Raw genomic sequence first — 11,253 nt, 5'->3', positions numbered from 1 at the left:
GTATCTTGAAAGGAGGATATACGTATGATGAACATCAACAAAAGCAAAACGAGGATAATGGAATGTAGTCGAATTAAATCGGGTGTTGCTGAAGACATTAGATTAGAAAATGAGACGCTTAAAGTAGTAAATGAGTTTTGCTATTTGGGGAGCAAAATAAGTAATGATGGTCGAAGTAGAGAGGATATAAAATGTAGACTGGCAATGGGGAGGAAAGCGTTTCTGAAGAAGAGAACTTTGTTAACATCGAGTATAGATTTAAATGTCAGAAAGTCGTTTCTGAAAGTATTTGTATGTAGTGTAGCCATGTATGGAAGTGAAACATGGACGGTAAATAGTTTAGACAAAAAGAGAATAGAAGCTTTCGAAATGTGGTGCTACAGAAGGATGATGAAGATTAGATGGGTAGATCACATAACTAATGAGGAAGTATTGAATCGGATTGGGGAGAAGAGAAGTTTGTGGCACAACTGACTAGAAGAAGGGATCGATTGGTAAGACATGTTCTGAGGCATCAAGGGATCACCAATTTAGTATTGGAGGGCAACGCGGAGGGTGAAATTCGTAGAGGGAGACCAAGAGATGAATACACTAAGCAGATTCAGAAGGATGTAGGCTGCAGTAGGCACTGGGGGATGAAGAAGCTTGCACAGGATAGAGTAGCATGGAGAGCTGCATCAAACCAGTCTCTGGACTGAAGACCACAACAACAACATTTCTTTATTATATCCTCTGCGCTTTTGTATTCTTCTTCTTTTTCCTTAGCATTTATCTTATCTGGTAGCAGGGTCTGCCGAGTAATTGCGCTGTCTCCATTTTGTTCGATTGTGGACAATGTCTGGATGAAGATTTACAGCCTTCAGGTCGTTTTGCAGAGACCCGACCTATCGCTGTCTGCGTCGTCCCTCGGGTCACTTACCCTTAACTTCCACCGTGTACGCTGAATTTGCAGTGGTATCGTCTAATGCTCGCAGCACATGTCCAAACCAGCAGGCGGTTTTCTCGTATTTTGTTCTGGATTAGTGCGACCCCGAAACGTTTCCTGATAGCGTCATTCGGAAAGTGACCTAGTCGAGTGATGCCTCCTGTCCATCTGAGCATCTTAGTCTCCATGACCACCAATCGTCGTTCTGCCTCCCTTGTAGCTGATGAACACTTGGTGCCGTACAGAGCAACAGCACGGATGACAGGCAGGTAGATCTTTGAATTTAGACGATCCTTAATCCGCTTTTTCGTGTTATCTGCTGTAAAATAAAGAAACTGGAAATTTTTGGTAAAGTCTTATGGGACCAAACTGCTCAGGTCATCGGTCCCTGATATTACGCACTACTTAATCTAACTTACACTAAGTTACGCTAAGGACGACACACACACACACACACACACACCCATACCCGAGGGAGGACCAACCTCCGACGGGGGGAGCCGCTCGGACCCTGACAAGACCCCCAGCCCCCGCGGTTACCCCACGCGGCTCTGTAAAACAAAAACTGCGTCTATCGTAGAGCATCCTTTCCTAGCTTTTTTGTTCTAATAAAACCCCATGTCATTCCAAGCATGTGTGTCAATTTTTACCACTCTATCTACATTATTCCGTGGTTTATCAAGTTTTCTAATTTATACTGACTTTTTGATCACCCGGTATTAAAAGTAAAGAGCACAATCCGCGTTTCTCATATAGCACTAGAAAACGCAATTTTCTCAGCAGATAGAGGTAAATGACAATAAACTGCAGAACAAAATTATGTCAGACATTGCTGACCTGAGTTTCTCCTGGTGTATACAACTTTCAAATAACTTCCGGAAATTCAGCCGGGTAACACTTTCAGCGACCGCCGATATTTCGGTGGGAGAACACTCCGCAATTTTCAAGGCAAACTGCAACGGACAGGCGGCGTACATGCAAATTTAAAACCTCGGTTCTCGGACTGAAGCAGGAAAGGTAACACACCCACTGAACACTAGTGCCACCAAAGATGACCAAAGTCAGAGCTATCGATAGTGAGACTATGAATTCGCAGGTGAGGTAGCATTGACTCGGTCCCTATGTTTTTTGACAAGGGAGGGAGCCGGATCCCAAACAAAGTTTAAACAGAAACCTCCATCCCTGTTAACGAGATTGCTCGGTAATTTAATCTCAACTGTCTCCCTAATAACACTGTCCCAATAGCTGGACGTGCATGCCAATATCTTGGTGTTATTATATAACATGGGGTGACCAGTATCCAAGAAATGTTCGGCAATAGCAGATCTACTTGGCTGCTGTAATCGTGTGTGCCGTTTATGCTCAGTACATAGGTCCTCCACGGTCCTGATAGTTTGACCAATATATGCCATGCCGCAGCTACAAGGAATACGATATACACCCGCCTTACGCAGTCCAAGATCATCCTTAACGGTACTCAAAAGTGCTTTAATTTTAGATGGAGGTCGGAAAACACATTTCACATCGTATTTCCGTAAAATACGACCGATCTTGCTGGACGTGTTTCCTACGTAAGGCAAAAAGGCAGTAGACTTTGGTGTTGACTTAGCATGATCATCAATCACCCGATGTACAGTTGGTCGATAGCGCAACGCACGTTCAACCTGTCTATCACTATAACCATTTTGACGAAATGTAACTTCAAGATGGGACAGCTCATCTGGCAAAGTCTCAGCGTCAGAAACGACATGTGCCCTGTGTAACAATGTACGAAGTACCCCTTCACGCTGAGCCGGATGCTGACAACTATTAGCCTGTAAGTACAAGTCGGTGTGAGTACGTTTGCTGTACACTGCATGTCCCAATGACCCATCATCCTTCCTCCTAACCAACACGTCAAGAAAGGGAAGGCAACCATCCTCTTCCAACTCCACCGTAAAACGAATCTTCGGGAGGATAGAGTTCAGATGTTCTAGAAACACATTCAAATTATCCCTACCATGAGGCCAAACACCGAAGGTATCGTAAACGTATGTAAAGAAACAGGCGGCTTTCAAAGGCGCCGACTCCAATGCACGCTCCTCGAAGTCTTCCATAAACAAATTCGCGATCACATCCACTTACTTTTTATTTAATGACGAGTATTACGAGCAGACAGATGGAGCTGCGATGGGTAGTCCGTTGTCTCCTGTGATGTACGGAAATATCGGCGGTCGCTGAAAGTGTTATCTGGCTAAGTTCCCGGAAGTTGTTTGAAAATTGCTTCAGTAATTCATCGACCTTTTGTAAAACATTTTTCTGTTATTTATAAACAACTTTCGCATTTGTCAATAATAACAGATAACTTTGATTATGTTGAAGAACGTTCTATTGAGTACAAAAGTGCATGTAAACTGTACCTGCATCAAAAATAGTTGCTTTGGTTACATAAAAGCGCAGCCGTGGCGAGCTGGCGTCAGTGTTATTTTGTTCATGTAGCGTTGAGATCGATTGTGGTTGAGCTCAGCTATCTTTGCTTTTCGTGTGTCTTTATCTTCCGTGTTGGCGGGCGAAGGCATGGGGTTGTTAGCCTTCGACGGGTAACCCTCGAGATCTCGTGACATTTTGTAGGACACGAGTGTCAACGACTGTCGAACGACGTGATGTCCGTTATATGTTGTGGTGTGAAATTGGTCGGCGTTTTGGCGACATGGGTAGCTTGGAGATACGAGTCCTGTGACTTCGCTGGGAACAAAATTTGAAGTGAAACGCTGAAGCTGTGGAACCCGCTCCTTCGTATAGTGTACGTGATATGAAGTAAGTGGTCGTAATTGTGTTTTGTTCACCGACGCACTCAGAGGCATTTAAATTTTGTTGTTACGGTGAGACTTTCATAGTCGAACTTTAAGTTGGTGTCGAAGAGTTCAGTTGACCTAGTTAAATGGTGGCCGTTATTTGAAATTATTCTCAGAAGTTTTGCTAGTGATCTGTGTTTCTTGTTTCTTTAGGTTGGCGTTTTCAAAGGCTGTAACCTATTAATACAGTTGTCCATGTGTAAAATAATTAAGGTCAAAGTTGCGTATTTGTCAGTAGTGTAACGTTTTCCTTTACACGCTTACCCACATAACAATTCAAAGGTCCTGCGGAGTATTTCTATGTTTCAGAGTTATTAGAATGTCTTTGTGTACCGGGAATTCCAATGTTTAGTATTTATCTTCTTTCCATTAGGGTGGGTTAAGCCGGTAGATATATAAATATATATTTTATGTAGCCTCTTCTTATACGAACCTGTTTCCTTAAATATTAACGACGGCAACTGGCTAAACTTTAAATTGCATAGCATCTGCTGAGTTCCTTGCATGGCTCTTTCTAGTAGTCTTTTGTTAACGTCTGAGTACGTGAACATCCATTTTTAAAGATCCGTCTTCCTGCTGTATTTTTTTAAATAAGTGGTTCTATCATGTTATGTAGTTGGACCTTAGCTTGGCACTAGTGTCATTAAGTCATCCTTTATTGGTAACTGTTTTCATTATATGTATTTTGAGGGAAATACTATATGGGAGTTGGAATTTCTGAAGTTTGCCAGTAATTCTGTTTTCTTGATAAGCGAAAATAAAGCGAGTGGTATTAGTGCCCGGCAACGTTAATTTTGCAATGGACCTTTTTACAAATGCTTCTTTAACGGATTGAAATAGTTTGAAAGGGTATTTAAAAAAAATGGTTCTAGGCACTATGGGACTTAACATCTGTCATCAGTCTCCTAGACTCAGAACTACTTAAACCTAACTAACCTAAGGACATCACAAACAACCACGCCCGAGGCAGGATTCGAACCTGCGACCGTAGGCGCAGCGCGGTTCCGGACTGAAGCGCCTAGAACCGCTCGGCCACAGCGGCCGGCAAGGGTATTTTAGTGAAGAATGTTAAGTGTGGCCATCTTAATGTAATACCTGGTTTTAAGGAGTTTGATGGAGTGGCTACGTGAAGTAATTGATAATTGCTATGCTTAAGGTTCCTATAAATGCCTGGCACATTAAGTTTTTTATAATTTTCTCTTAAGGGAATGTTTGAGTACTGAGTACGTAGAGTTTCTAATTGTATTTGCAAAGCTTTATCTGGTGGCTCGTCCACAATTTGCAATTATCAGATTGCTTAATAGGCGTAGTGTCAATAAAGTGTCTTCATTATGAATTGTGACTACCAACCATGATTCCATCCCGCTTCCTCTTTTGTGATATCTAAGATACGTTGGGTAAGTGTGCTACGAAAAAGGAACCACGTACCACTTTTCTTACTTATAAAATGCAATTAATGTTCTGTAAGGATATAAAATACACAATGGACTAGCACTGAATGACGTGCAGTTCTGATTACGTGCAAAACAAACAACCAAACAAAGAGAAAACCAGTACTCCGTTCCTCTCTTATAAATTCATTTATGTTTCTTTCTCTGCCAGTGCCACCAGTAATATCGGTAATACTACCACTTAATTCGTCATTTATGTGGTGTACCAAAAATATCGAACCGTAGTTTTGCTAGAGCGCAATTACAGTCAGATGCAAACATAAGAAGCAACAACACATGTGACCACCATGTTACCCTCTCTCTAGCTCATTGTGTAACACGTCATACGACAATGAAATAATATTTCCTGAAATAAATTTGTATACGACCTCACATATAGTGTAAATGTTTTTGGATATATCTTTCCTCCTCGCTGATATCAATGACTTTGCTTAAACCCCTCATGGGCGGTGGAGCGGTGTTTATGTGGATTCGTGACTTCCTATCAGGAAGGTCACAATTCGTTATGAATCACGGGAAGTCATCGAATAAAACACAAGTAACACATGGCTTTCCCCAAGGAAGTGTTACAGGCTCTGTACTGTTCCTTATCTATATAAACGACATAGGAGACAATTTGAGCAGATCTCTTAGATTGTTTGCGGATGATGCCTGTCAGTTACCATCCTGTAAAGTCATCAAATGATTAAAACCATTGGAAAATCCTTTAGACAAGATATTTTTGTGGAGCGATAAGCGGCAAATGACTCTAAACAATGAGAAGTGTGAAATCATCCACGTGAGTACTAAATGAAATCCGCTAATTTGGGGTACACGATAAATCACATACATCTAAAGACTGTAAATTAAAAAATTAAACGCTTGTAGAATACAGTTACCAATAACTTAAACTGGAACGATCATATAGGTAATGTTATGGGGAAAGCAAACCAAAGATTGCGATTTATTGGCAGGACACTTAGAAAATGTAACAGGTCTCCTAAAGAGGCTGACTACACTGCCCTTGTCCGTCCCCTTCTGGGTATTACTGTGCGGTATGGGATTCCCGTCAGGTGGCGCTCACGGAAGACGTAGAAAAAGTTGCAGTTCGTTTTGTATTATCGTGAAACAGGGGAGAGTTCTACGCACATGATACGTGAACTGAGGTGACCATCATTAAGACATAGGTGTTTTCTGTTGCGACAGGGTCTTCTCGTGAAAGTTCCTCCTCCCATTGTGAAAATATTCTGTTGGCGCCCATCTACATAGGGAGAAATAATCATCATGATAAAATGAGAGAAATCAGAGCTTGCACAGAAAGGTTTAAATGCTCCTTTTTCCGCGCCCGATTTGAGAGAGGAACGGTAGACAAAAAGCTTGAAGGTGGTTCGAATGAACCGTCTGGCAGGCACTTAAGTATGAACTGCAGAGTAACCATGCAGCTGTAGATGTAGGCGTAGACATAGGGCATATGACAAGTACGACACCAGAGTAATTTCACTGCTTGGAAGTCGAATGTGGAGAGTGAGTGATGGATACAATGGTCCCATTCCAGCTCTGTCCAGCTGTCTGGCTGGAAGGAAGTGGAACCGGTCTCGCTGGTCCATTACTGCATTGCTTTTTCGCCCTCGCCAGCGACGTCCGCGCGCCGCAAATACCCCGTGTCTTCGCCTCGACGTGACTGGCATGTCTGAAGCCTGTTTAGCGTTTTGTTTATTATTATTTACTCGGTCCGCATTTACAAAGCTAATCATAGCATTAGATGCTTAGGTCACTATATCAATAACAGTATTATAATGTTAACTGATTCTTCCATAGCTTCTTGCTAGGACAACAACAACAACATCATTAATTAAAAGCACTGTATTGCCAATGTTCTGCAGGATTAATTCATTCGGGTTGACTGTTTTTCGGCTTAAAAGGCCATCATCATACTATCGTCGCCGGCCGCTGTGAAAGAGCGGTTCTAGGCGCTTCGGTCCGGAACCGCGCGACTGCTACGGTCGCCGGTTCGAATCCTGTCTCAGTCATGGATGTGTGTGATGTCCTTAGGTTAGTTAGGTTTAAGTAGTTCTACGTTCTAGGGGGCTGATGACCTCAGATGTTAAGTCCCATAGTGCTCAGAGCCATTTGACTATCGTCGACAAAATATAATGATATATTCGTAAACAAAATTGTTGAAGATGTTATCTAGACTGATGCATAAACGCACACTAAATACACAACTGGCCATTAAAATTCCTACACTACGAAGATGACGTGCTACAGACGCGAAATTTAACCGACAGCAAGAAGATGTTGTGATATGCAAATGATTAGCTATTCAGAGCATTCACACAAGGTTGGCGCCGGTGGCGACACCTACAACGTGCTGACACCAGGAAAGTTTCCAACCGATTCCTCATACACAAACAGCAGTTGACCGGCGTTGCCTGGTGAAACGTTGTTGTGATGCCTCGTGTAAGGAGGAGAAATGCGTACCATCACGTTTCCGACTTTGATAAATGTCGGATTGTAGCCTGTCGCGATTGCGGTTTATCGTATCGCGACACTGCTGCTCGCGTTGGTCGAAATCCAATGGCTATTAGCAAAATATGGAAACGGTGGATTGAGGAGGGTAATACAGAACGTCGTGCTGGATCCCAACGGCCTCGTATCACTAGCAGTCGAGATGACAGTCATCTCATCCGCGTGGCTGTAACGGATCGTGCAGCCACGTCTCGATCTCTGAGTCAACAGATGGGGACGTTTGCAAGACAACAACCATCTGCAGGAACAGTTCGATGACGTTTGCAGCATCATGGACTATCAGCTCGGAGACCATGGCTGCGGTTACCCTTGACGCTGCACCACAGACAGGAGCGCCTGCGATGGTGTACTCAACGACGAACCTGGGTGCGCCGGCCGGAATGACCGAGCGGTTAAAGGCGCTACAGTCTGGAACCGCACGACCGCTACGGTCGCAGGTTCGAATCCTGCCTCGGGCATGGATGTGTGTGATGTCCTTAGGTTAGTTAGCTTTAAGTAGTTGTAAGTTCTAGGGGACTTATGACCACAGCAGTTGAGTCCCATAGTGCTCAGAGCCATTTGAACCATTTTTTGAACCTGGGTGCACGAATGGCAAAACGTCATTTTTTTGGATGAATCCAGGTTCTGTTTACAGCATCATGATGGCCGCATCCGTGTTTTGCGACATCACGGTGAACGCACATTGGAAGCGTGTATTCGTCACTGCCATACTGGCGTATCAGCCAGCGTGATGGTATGGGGTGCGATTGACTACACGTCTCGGTCACCTCTTGTTCGGACTGACGGCACTTTGATCAGTGGACGTTACATTTCATATGTATTACGACCCGTGGCTCTACCCTTCATTCGATCCCTGCGAAACCCTGCATTTCAGCAGGACAATGCACGACCGCATGTTGCAGGTCCTGTACAGGCCTTTCTGGATACAGAAAATGTTCGACTGCTGCCCTGGCCAGCACATTCTCCAGATCTCTCACCAACTGAAAACGTCTGGTCAATGGTGGCCGAGCAACTGGCTCGTCATAATGCGCCAGTCACTACTCTTGATGAACTGTGGTATCGTGTTGAAGCTACATGGGCAGCTGTACCTGTACACGCCATCCAAGCTCTGTTTGACTCAATGCCCAAGCGTATCAAGGCCGTTATTGCCCCCATAGGTGGTTGTTCTGGGTACTGGTTTCTCAGGATATATGCACCCAAACTGCGTGAAAATGTAATCACATGTCATGAAGGGATGTACGTGGTCTGCAACCAGTGTAAGATACTCCTTGGCCGTCATGATGCCTTGCACGAGCTCCGCTGGACCCATAGAAGCCCAAGTGAATGTCCCCCAGATCATAATGGAGGCGCTGCCAGCTTGTCTCCGTCCCGCAGTACAGGTGTCAAGGAGCTGTTCCCCTGGAAGACGACGGATTCGCGCCCTCTCATCGGCACGGTGAAGAAGGTATCGGGATTCACCGGACCATACAACGATCTGCCACTGCTCCAGTGTCCAGTGCCAATGGTCACGTGCCCGTTCCAGTCGTGTTGTTAACATTGGCACATGCTTGTGTCGTCGTCTGTGGAGGTCCATTGCTAGGAGTGTTCAGTGCACTGTGTGTTCAAGGCAAACTTGTAGTTTTGTAACACCAGAGCTCTAAGGCTCTATTAATTTATTTTCCCTTTCTGTTTTATTTGACATTCTGTAGTTAAACTGTTGTAAATATTAGCCGTCCGAGGTGGCCGAGCGGTTATAGGCGCTACAGTCTGGAACCGCGCGACCGCCACGGTCGCAAGTTCGAATCCTGCCTCGGGCATGGATGTGTGTGATGTCCTTAGGTTAGTTAAGTTTAAGTAGTTCTAAGTTCTAGGGGACTGATGACCTCAGACGTTAAGTCCCATAGTGCTCAGAGCCATTTGAACCATTTTTTGTTGTAAATATTATTTGATTGTATCGATATCATAAGAGGTGTTTGCTTTTTTCCTTTGTAAAAATTTTGATGTCATGATTTGATCCTATGTAAGGTTGTGTCTCTATCAATTAAAGTCTTTATCTCATTTGGAGGGAGACAAAACTTACTGTATATAATTGTAATTTTTGTATGAGTAATTTTTTGTAGAAATGTCAATATGTGTAATTGATCTGTTTTATTTAAAGCGACTGCTTGCCGTCATGTAAATCACTGACCTTCACTTAGGGTTCTTAGTTCGTTATATGTATAAAAGGTGTTGTTCCCCTCGGGAACGATGATGCAGAGCGCGCAAAATGTGGTTGGAAGAGGTGGACAAAGAGTCAGTCGGAGACGAGCTATCGAACAACTTATGTTCAGTGTATTGCGCTGGTGCCGGGAGAGGTTTTTTGGGCTGGTTTCCACTAGGCCAAAGTGTCGGATGGATGGATGGATGGATGGATGGATGGATGGATGGATAAATTGGGTAAAGAGAGGGACTAAACCCACGCCCAATTCATAATTTTGCAGTGAACTACTGTATATTCACATTTCATGTCAGATAGGAAAAAATTTGGAAAGTGAAACTAAATCCATGTTTAATTTTATAATTCTAAAGGGAACTTCATTAGTAATGTTATTGAAACCATTCAATTCGACTAAGCTCTGAAGGTAAGAGTGTGTGTTATTATATGTTGTACTTATGCAAATAGATTGTTCTACTATGACTGTTAACAGTTTAGTTATCGTTAGCATATGCTTGTGACAGGGTTCGTTGCACTCTCGTATGAGAAAGTATAGGTTATGCCTTTCCATTAAAATTACTCATATCTATTTTCTTGAATAGGAATGTTACTCATTCTTGTGCCTAATTAGGCTGGCGACCGTTTTTCTTTATTATTTGAACAGTTTAAATAGGAAAAATATTCTCAGATGAGGTTTTCACTCTGCAGCGGAGTGTGCACTGATATGAAACTTCCTGGCAGATTAAAACTGTGTGCCCGACCGAGACTCGAACTCGGGGCCTTTGCCTTTCGCGGGCAAGTGCTCTACCATCTGAGCTACCGAAGCACAACTCACGCCCGGTACTCACAGCTTTACTTCTGCCGGTATCTCGTCTCCTACCTTCCAAACTTTACAGAAGCACTCCTGCGAACCTTGCAGAACTAACACTCCTGAAAGAAAGGATATAGCGGTAGAGCACTTGCCCGCGAAAGGCAAAGGTCCCGAGTTCGAGTCTCGGTCGGGCACGCAGTTTTAATCCGCCAGAAAGTTTCAGGAAAAATATTATCTATTATTTGTTGTATAATTACGTAATTCTGACTTTCACGTCCGATTGGCAACCTGCTTTAGGCGCATGACGGACAAAACAACAAAATTCCTTTCAGAGGGTAACATTGCACTGCTTCCTTATATCATATTTGATTAACAAAATAGTCTCATTACATAAACGAGAAGCAAGGAAAGTGTTATAGTCTGCTTTGCATTAAAATCTGGTGTTAGTTTCGTCACAGTTCGCCGCCTGTCATGTTTAAGCAGTCCGCCCGGCCTACAACGTCCGACATCTTTAATGAGGTGTGGTCGCCCAACCTCACGACGTCTGCACG

This window comes from Schistocerca cancellata, chromosome 1 (assembly GCF_023864275.1).
Source record: "Schistocerca cancellata isolate TAMUIC-IGC-003103 chromosome 1, iqSchCanc2.1, whole genome shotgun sequence".
Classification (NCBI taxonomy): domain Eukaryota; kingdom Metazoa; phylum Arthropoda; class Insecta; order Orthoptera; family Acrididae; genus Schistocerca; species Schistocerca cancellata.
This window is presented reverse-complemented; position numbering follows the sequence as displayed.